We start from the raw sequence: 9,743 nt of genomic DNA on the forward strand, positions 1-9,743 counted from the left end.
GCTGCCCTGAGGATGGTTTCCCGTTAACGGTGGTGCAGCCCAGAGGGCCTGGCAAGGAAATGAAATGGGTTTAACGTCCTACTGTTCTGTTCCTACTAATCTAATGAAAATGGGTACACGCCATACAGTGTGCTATGAGGGAAATTTTGCACGGACAACGTCGCTACGGCCTACTCTTATATCTAATTCCAATTGTCAAGGACCTGGGTTTTCGGATGGGATGAAAACCGAGGTCCTGTGCTGTGCACGTAAAAGAGGCCTTTATGAAGTGTGAGCGAAAACATTGCTATCAGGGCAAAATATCCCTCATAGCACACTGCATGTCATTCACCCATCTTTATAACCCTCATAGCACACTGCATGTCATTCACCCATCTTTATAACTCTCATAGCACACTGCATGTCATTCACCCATCTTTATAACCCTCATAGCACACACTGCATGTCATTCACCCATCTTTATAACTCTCATAGCACACTGCATGTCATTCACCCATCTTTATAACCCTCATAGCACACACTGCATGTCATTCACCCATCTTTATAACTCTCATAGCACACTGCATGTCATTCACCCATCTTTATAACCCTCATAGCACACTGCATGTCATTCACCCATCTTTATAACCCTCATAGCACACTGCATGTCATTCACCCATCTTTATAACCCTCATAGCACACTGCATGTCATTCACCCATCTTTATAACCCTCATAGCACACTGCATGTCATTCACCCATCTTTATAACCCTCATAGCACACTGCATGTCATTCACCCATCTTTATAACCCTCATAGCACACTGCATGTCATTCACCCATCTTTATAACCCTCATAGCACACTGCATGTCATTCACCCATCTTTATAACCCTCATAGCACACTGCATGTCATTCACCCATCTTTATAACCCTCATAGCACACTGCATGTCATTCACCCATCTTTATAACCCTCATAGCACACTGCATGTCATTCACCCATCTTTATAACCCTCTTAGCACACTGCATGTCATTCACCCATCTTTATAACCCTCATAGCACACTGCATGTCATTCACCTCACAACCCTCATAGCACACTGCATGTCCATTTTATTTTATCCCATTAAAAATAAGCAGCTATGATTTGGGCCAGTGATCTTGATGTGCAGCTAGAATTGAAATCATTTTTTTCGATCCCCCATTAAGTTTATCTTCATGTGGTTCAATTACTGGAAGTTATATGTTGTATACAGCATGAGATCAAGGGTATGGTATGGAAGGAAAGACTGACGAAACCAGAGGTTTTTTCTTTCCAGGGCTTTTTGTGAAGTCTTTCTTCCCCAGCTTAACCGAAGTCAAGTCGAGGACTTTATCTTGCTTATAACCCGTCTATGTTTACATGTATGTCAAATGAGAATGTCAAATTCAGAAAAACCTTATATCATGTTTTCTTATGAAAAAAAAACCCTACCCTGGAAGAATAACCAGTTACAGGTCTAAAGAAAACCTTTCAGAAGAATAACCCAAAATTCTCCTGTATATATCCAAAGCCGTCCCCGACTTTCAGACAGCAAGTTATTCCAGGCATAGAATATACCTCAAAGATCAGATAGATTTACTGTTATAGGTTTATAGATAAGGTGAATATTTGACATCTCGTGAAAGGTGCTTGTTGGGGGCTGCGAACCATCAGTGCACTAACTCTCAACAAGAAGGTACCAGGTATGAATCCTGTCAAGACGAATTGTGGGGTTTGTTCATATCCAGTTCCCCATCGTCATCCCTACAGGCCCTGACTCTCATAAAATGTTGGCTGGTCATTTGGGCCGGCTTTAAATTTCAAACTTCAGTTGAAAGGGATAAGGCAAAGCATGTAGGATCGCCTGCCTAACCTGGTGGGGGCTTCAAAAGAGCTTAAATAAAGTAAATACATGTATATGTAATCATTTTGTTAAAAAAATATTTATTTCAATATCTACACATATAAAGACAGTACAATATATAAAGTTATTTACAAAACACCTATTGAACTCTAGCATTTGGTCGGGGAATAGGATGGCCGAATGGTTAGTGCAAGTACGTTGTATCTTATAAGGTCTATCATTGGGTCAACTGGTGTGGTTTCGATTCCCCGGTTATATTTCACAAGGAGTGGGGTAGCATGTCCAACCTCATGCTAAAGACCCATACGTGAAATTGAATAATTGAAAAATATGTTAGTCCCAAAATGACCTAGTTTGTGTCGAGTGGACATTAAACCCCATTTCTCTCTCTTGACTATTGAACTCTTTAGCATTTGGTACCTATCATATAATACTTTGGGTTGCCATAGTTATTCATGTTACTTATGTGGCAAGGTGAGAAAAAGAAACTGAGTTTAACGTCCACTCAACACAAACTAGGTGATTTCGAGACTAACATATGTTTCAATTTTATTTCAATAATTCACTAGCGTCTTAGTGTGTATGGGTCTTTATCTGAGGGAGAGAACCGAAGAAAACCCACAAGGTTGGACAGACTATCGAAACCACGGCACTTGATTCAGTGACTGGCCTTATGGTCTAACGCACATGTTGTAGGACCGTATAATAGTTGTTGAGATCGCTGTAGCTGTAATTTAAGAAGCACTAGTTACGTCCATGTGATAAATGGTTCAATGTTCAATATTAATTAGAGAATAAATGAGATAGAAATAATGATATCCCTTGGATGAATGAACTTAGGGTAGAGTGGAGTAGAACGGATTAAGACCACTGCAGATACCGAGGATGTTACTGGCAGTGATTGACACAGGCCTGGAAATAACCCAATCTCATTCCTGGAGATAAGTTTACCCTTTGTTTATCTCTGGGAAAACTTGCTGGCCATACGTCGGCCATTTTGAATGTCACAAAGATCCAAAATGGCAGCTCAAACTCGCAATTCTTCAGAAATTTCACGTATTTAGCCAAATCACTCTCACATTTTGCGCTAAAAATAGTTTCAGGTAAAACATCAAATCGGCTGTTTTTGTATAAACTTTTGATGTCAAGATGTGGAAAATGTTCCAAGGATCATTAATATGTAACTCATGCAACGAATGGATGCCTATTGTCGAGAAATCGGCAACATTCTCTCTAACAAATCCTGCGAAGGGTAAAGTTATCTCTGGGATAGAGATTGAAAGTAACCACGTCAGTTACCAGACAAAATGTCAGGCACTACTCAAGTATTACATGATGTTTTGATCTTCCACGTCGAACGTGTATTAATAATATTAAAAAAATAACACAGAAAGAAGACAAATCAGTCACAGACATTAGAGGAAATGATCCTGACAAAATGCTCGAATTTGTGCCTGAAAATGTCTGTGAGAGGTGCCTTGGTTTGAAAGTTATAATCAGCACTTGCTTAGGAAACGTGGACAAAGGTTTCCCCTCACATAAAGAAAGGTAAAATATAGAAATTGATCTCTGTAATAAGATCAGACTACATGATATGACAAGAGGTTGCGGCAAGTATGGAAATAAGGCACCTGTCACAGACAATGTCAGGCACAGATTTATCCTTTTTTACTTATATCAGGTAAGGTCAAGCCTAGAAATAAGGCACCTGTCACAGACAATGTCAGACACAAATACAGGCTTTGTCAGGCACAGAACCTCTGGCGCCTGCCATTTTGTTCGTCACTGATTTGTCTTTTTTATTGATTTTATTAATACATGTCGGCACTAAGTTGAAAATGTCAGGTACTATTTCATTAGTGCCTGACATTTTGTCAGGTACATCTAAAACCGATATTTCCAGGCCTGCGTTGTGGGGGACATTCCCCTGGCCAAAATTTAAGTTATAATTACTAGTAAAAGTCACTAGTTGCTAGGTAACGAATAATGACTGTTCTCCATAACAAAATGAAATGGGGTTTAACGTCCTACTGTTCTGTTACAACTGAGCTGATGAAGACGGTTTTCTATAACAAATGATCACCTTGGATGTTAACATTAACATATCCTTTCAAATTCAGTTTTTCATTTGCAATATCCCGATAACTAGCAAACCTTTAATTATCAATTTGGAGTTCTGAGGTCAAATCATTACAGAAAAGGCACATAGCTGCCATATTTCCTGAAGGTAAAGGTCACCACCTCGGGTTCGTATCGTGAGCATTGTGTTGATTTACACATCGTAACATTCTAGAGATGGGAAGATTACGTTCAGATGTACACCGAACCATCAGCAGGTCCTACGTATCCTACACCCACCAAAATAACATCAACTAATGTCCACACCCCTAATCCACCGAAACTAAACAACTTTCCAATACCCTCTCTCCATAGTCCAAGATAAAAACGATCTACTCCAAAACCACCTAATGTAATACTGAAATAAACAAAATTCATTGTAAAATTAAAATCACCTAACGTAATACTGAAATAAACAAAATTCATTGTAAAATTAAAATCACCTAATGTAATACTGAAATAAACAAAATTCATTGTAAAATTAAAATCACCTAATGTAATACTGAAATAAACAAAATTTATTGTAAAATTAAAACCACCTAATGTAATACTGAAATAAACAAAATTCATTGTAAAATTAAAACCACCTAATGTAATACTGAAATAAACAAAATTCATTGTAAAATTAAAATCACCTAATGTAATACTGAAATAAACAAAATTTATTGTAAAATTAAAATCAAATTTTTACTCCAATTCAGAGATATAACAATCTGATGGCCTGTTTCACGAAATTTTAACTAATATAAAATCCTAATTTTAGTAATTTAATTGGATAATATTAGATTGATTTTAGTGCTTAGCCAATCAAAATTGAAGTATCTACTAAAATATGGATTTTATCTTTAGTTAAGATTTCAAGAAACAGGACCCTGATCTATATTTTGTTTCATTTTTTTTATACTTTTGATGACCTACACTACATGAACTTCTGACCAGTTGTAACGGGAGGTCACGTCACATGTCAGATGTCATACAAGTTGACTCTATGACGTTAGACATTTGATTAACCAATCAGCGTTGATGTTTCTAGTGGGTTACCCACAGTTCCATGCAACTCACACCAAAAACTCGCTGTAACAGACCGTTGAATTGGATAATCCTTCACATCAATAGGAATGCTGGTTATATCACAACTCTTCCAGATCCTAGTGTAGTAAAGACAAGTAAAACGAAATTTTGAACTATAAAAAACGAAACGAAATATGATCTGTGTTTTAATCAGATTGGCCCAGCTGATGTCCTAGATCTGTTACAGTGTTTTATTGTTTATCAAGCACATCATCCAGAACACGTCAATGATAACAACTCTTCCAGATCCTAGTGTAGTAAAGACAAGTAAAACGAAATTTTGAACTATAAAAAACGAAACGAAATAGGATCTGTGTTTAAATCAGATTGGAGATATTAAACCCATTTTTTTAAGAATGCTGCCTTTTTATTGGCTAATAACAAATTTTGTTTTTAAGTCCTTGTGTTTGGTTGATATGCTGCACCCCAGTTGTTTATGTAAGTAATCCTAGAGAGAGAGACAGGGGAGTGTGATTGGCTGAATGGTTAGCGTGCGCGCGCTGTATCATAAAGTCTGTCATTGAGTCGACTGGCGTGGTTTCGAATCCCCGGTTGTACGTGACAAGGAGTAGGGTCGCCTGTCCAACCTCGTGGGTTTTCTCCGGGTCCTCCGGTTTCCTCCCACTGCTAAAGACCCCTACGCGCAAGTGAATTATTGAAATAAAATTAAACCATTTGTTAGTCCCGAAATGACCTAGTTTGTGTCGAGTGGACGTTAAACCCCAGAGAGAGAGAGAGAGAAGGGGTCCACTTGTCCACATGACACAAACCAGGTTATTTCTGAACTAACATAAAAAAATATATGGTTCAATTTTATTTCAATAATTCACTTGCGCATAGGGGTCTTTAGCAGTTGGAGGAAACCGGAGGACGCAGAGAAAACCCACGAGGATGGACAGGCCACCCTACTCCTTGTCACGTACAACCAGGGAATCAAAACCACGCCCGTTGACTCAATGACAGACCTCATGATACAACCCGCACATGCACTAACCATTCGGGCATCCACCCCCCACCCTCGTACCTGTAAACCACCCCAGTTATTGTTTTACTGACCTTAATATAAAGGCTGTTGACCACTTATACCCACTGGTCCAATTACAATCTTTATTTTTATAGAAACGACGACGACCTGAAAAAAACAAATGAATGGGGTTTAAAGTCCTGTTTACACAATACTTTGGTTATTTTGAGACTAACATGTATCACAATTCCAAACTGTAACTATAGCTGTATGCAATAGACAAAGACTTATGTCAAGGTGGGTTGACGGTTGTGGGGGCTTTTAGAGGTTTAATGTGAGAAAGAAATTGGGTTTAACTTCTACTCAACACCTCTAGGTCATGTTGAGACTAACATGTCGGGTTGGTGGTGTGGTGGGGGGGGCAGCCTAGAGATTTATTGCAAGAGAGAAATGGAGTTTAACTTCCACTCGACACAACTAGGTCATTTTCGATTTCAGGACTAACATATGGCTCAATTGTATTTCAGATTGCCCCCACCCACCCACCCCAACTTACTTAAACCGAGTATATGTCAACTATTGCCCCACCCCTACCTCATACACGTGCCCCAACTTACCTAAACCGAGTATATGTCAACTATTGCCCCACACGTGACCCAACTTACCTAAACAGAGTATATGACTGTTAGTTGTACATAATGATATAAATCTAGATTGTGGAGGGTAATATTCTCGTGATGTAGATATCATACACGATGTTGATTGATTACATTTATAATCCCACTCAGGTAACTGGTAACAATATTTACATATCACATTTCGTAGAAAACTTTTATTACCCTGAAAAATATAACAAAACTCTCTTATAGGGTTAATCCAAGGGCGATCAAAGGGTTTATTCAAAGGAGATTAATGGTTTATCCAAGGGGAACCAAAGGGTTTATTCAAGGGGAACCAAAGGGTTTATCCAAAGGGAACCAAAGGGTTTATTCAAGGGGAACCAAAGGGTTTATCCAAAGGGAACCAAAAGGTTTATTCGAGGGGTATTATTGATTTATCCAAGGGGAACCAAAATATTTATCCATTGGAGACCAAAGTGTTTATTCAAAGGGGGGGGGGGGCAAAGGGTTTATCCAAGGTATTTCCATACCTGCACCCAGAAAAAATTATTTGGAGTGATTAAAAGTCAATTGTAAGGTGTGGCTTAAACAAACTTTTTGACTGCTCAAAGCTAGGAACTAGGGCCCAATGGTCCCACCCCCTAAACAGAGTAAACATGCCACTTACCCAATGATCCCACATCCGAAACATGCCATCTATAACTTAAATCATTTTTTGACCAGTACGTGTAGAGATTAGCCAAATGCCAAGACATGTACTTACCGTGCAGTTTATTTCTTTTTTAGGCATGCATTCCGTTTCCACAATTGTTCCATAGGTGCATGAATGGTTTTTATCTATATTAGGACAGGTGATACAGTCTCCTCCTAAACTGTCACACGGAGCATTGGTCGGACATAATTCTAACGGATCTATATCATTCTGTTTCGATGAATGATTAGAGTTGACGTCTGTCGAACTAGCCAGAGAAATGGTTGATATGGTAACAGCTGACAGAGTGCTCGATTCTTCTGCAGAGGTCAAAATAAAAATTATTAGCGATTCATGATGAATTACAATCTAGTTAAAACACAGATCCTATTTCGTTTCGTTTTTTATAGTTCAAAATTTCGTTTTACTTGTCTTTACTACACTAGGATCTGGAAGAGTTGTTATCATTGACGTGTTCTGATTTATGTGAGGGATTAGCCAATGAAACAGTCTGTTACGGCGATTTTTTGGTTGCCATGCACAAAGCTGTGGGTAAACCACTAGCAACATCAATGCTGATTGGTTAATCAAATGTCTGACGTCATAGGGTCAAAAAGCAGCTCATATGACCTCTGACATGACCTATTGCTACAACCGGTCAGATCTTCATGTAGTGTAAGCCATCGAAAGTATAAAAAATGAAACGAAATATAGATCTGTATTTCTAGGTCCCAATCACAAATGTTAGCGATTTAGCTCCTTTAAGGAATGAACTGGGCACGGTTGGTTGATCTGACTACTTTTTCTTAAGTTTGTATGTGGATTATGGGTTCGAGTTAGGGTAGTAGTCACATCAGCCAAAAATGCCTGCACCCATCTATAACATGATGTCATTATAATATTTATATTTTTCATCAATGAACTGCTGAACTGCAAGTGCAACACGAAAGCCAAGTCACTTTACTGTCTGATTCATCGTAAATTTTAAACGGATTTCTTCTATTATGAACAAACTACTTAACTTTGGTTATTATAAACTTACCTGTGTGTTTGTAATGAACTCCCGTTCGATAAAATCCATTGCACAACTAATTATCACAACGATGAGAACAATTTCTCTTTTGAAAAATTTGAAAATTTACTTGTAATTTCGACAGAGTCGATGTCAACAATGTCTTCGTGACGTATTGGTCGAATCCAATATACCTGTTGCGGGGGTTGGTTAACATTGAAAGATATTTTGACAGCGCGATCATTTTGATCGTATATGGGTTTGGGCGACGAAAAATATCAATTGAAGGCAATTACATAGGAGATTTATATGGAAACCATTGATCGCCAGTCTATCAAATTTTCTTCACAATTAAAATATCACTGATTGCACGGATACTCGTAAAAATAAAGTCATGTATAAACTATAAATATCCTATCTTCTTTATGTTATAAATAATTTAACAAGGATCATGAAGCTTACCTCCGAATTCTCTGAGTGTATTTTTAATTTTATACGCATTCTTTCGATCGAATAATAACCGCTTCAGTAACATCTTTAAGCGTGTTGCGGCAGCCCTCAGCGTGTCTAATGGGTGGGTATATAATGCTACTAAGCCCGTATGACCCCGTAAGAAGCGGAACATTAATTCTCGATTCGACAGTTTTGACCGAAGTGTGATAAAGCCCGTAAAACGAATGTATAGTTGTGTTTGTGCGGCATGCGTGTTCAAAAGTAAATAATCCCATCCGAGTCGCTAATCAAATACTTAGAACAAAATATTTCAAAAAGTAAAGCTATAAAATTTGCAGAGATTTTACTAGAATGTAAAAGACGGTAACTAAATACAGGAATGCGGGTAGTTATGTGTGCGAACGCTCAAACTCAATGCCAATTGTCGCAGGTATCCAGACCACTCGGACCAAAGACTACTCGGACTAAGACCAGTCGGACCAAAACAAGACCAGTCGGACCAATTAAATTATATTATAAGGCTAGACAATATGCTATTTATTTATTATTAAATCACAATACAAAGAAGCAAATAATTCTTATACAGAATTCTTATATTTAGAGTTGTTTGGTTCAATTTTGTGTACGTAAATAAATCAACAATTAGTTTTAAAATTAATTAATAATGGTGCCAAAAAAAAATATCAATCTAATTTTTCTTATTTACTCTTGCAATGAGACTCGGTATGTCCAGACTTTTGGCAGTTTCTACATATACGGGTATACTGTTCTTGTCTGATAGCCTAATTTTACTTTTTCCACATGCGCGGTATCCCCAGTGGTTTCATTCCGTTCTACCCCACTAACCCCTGGGTTACTATATATGGGGGGCGGGGGAGACACGTTTTCAAGTTATCCGCCCTTGATGCGTTAATATAAACAGCACATAATAATACGAAGACCGGACGTTTATA

Source organism: Patella vulgata, chromosome 4 (genome assembly GCF_932274485.2).
Source record: "Patella vulgata chromosome 4, xgPatVulg1.2, whole genome shotgun sequence".
Lineage (NCBI taxonomy): Eukaryota > Metazoa > Mollusca > Gastropoda > Patellidae > Patella > Patella vulgata.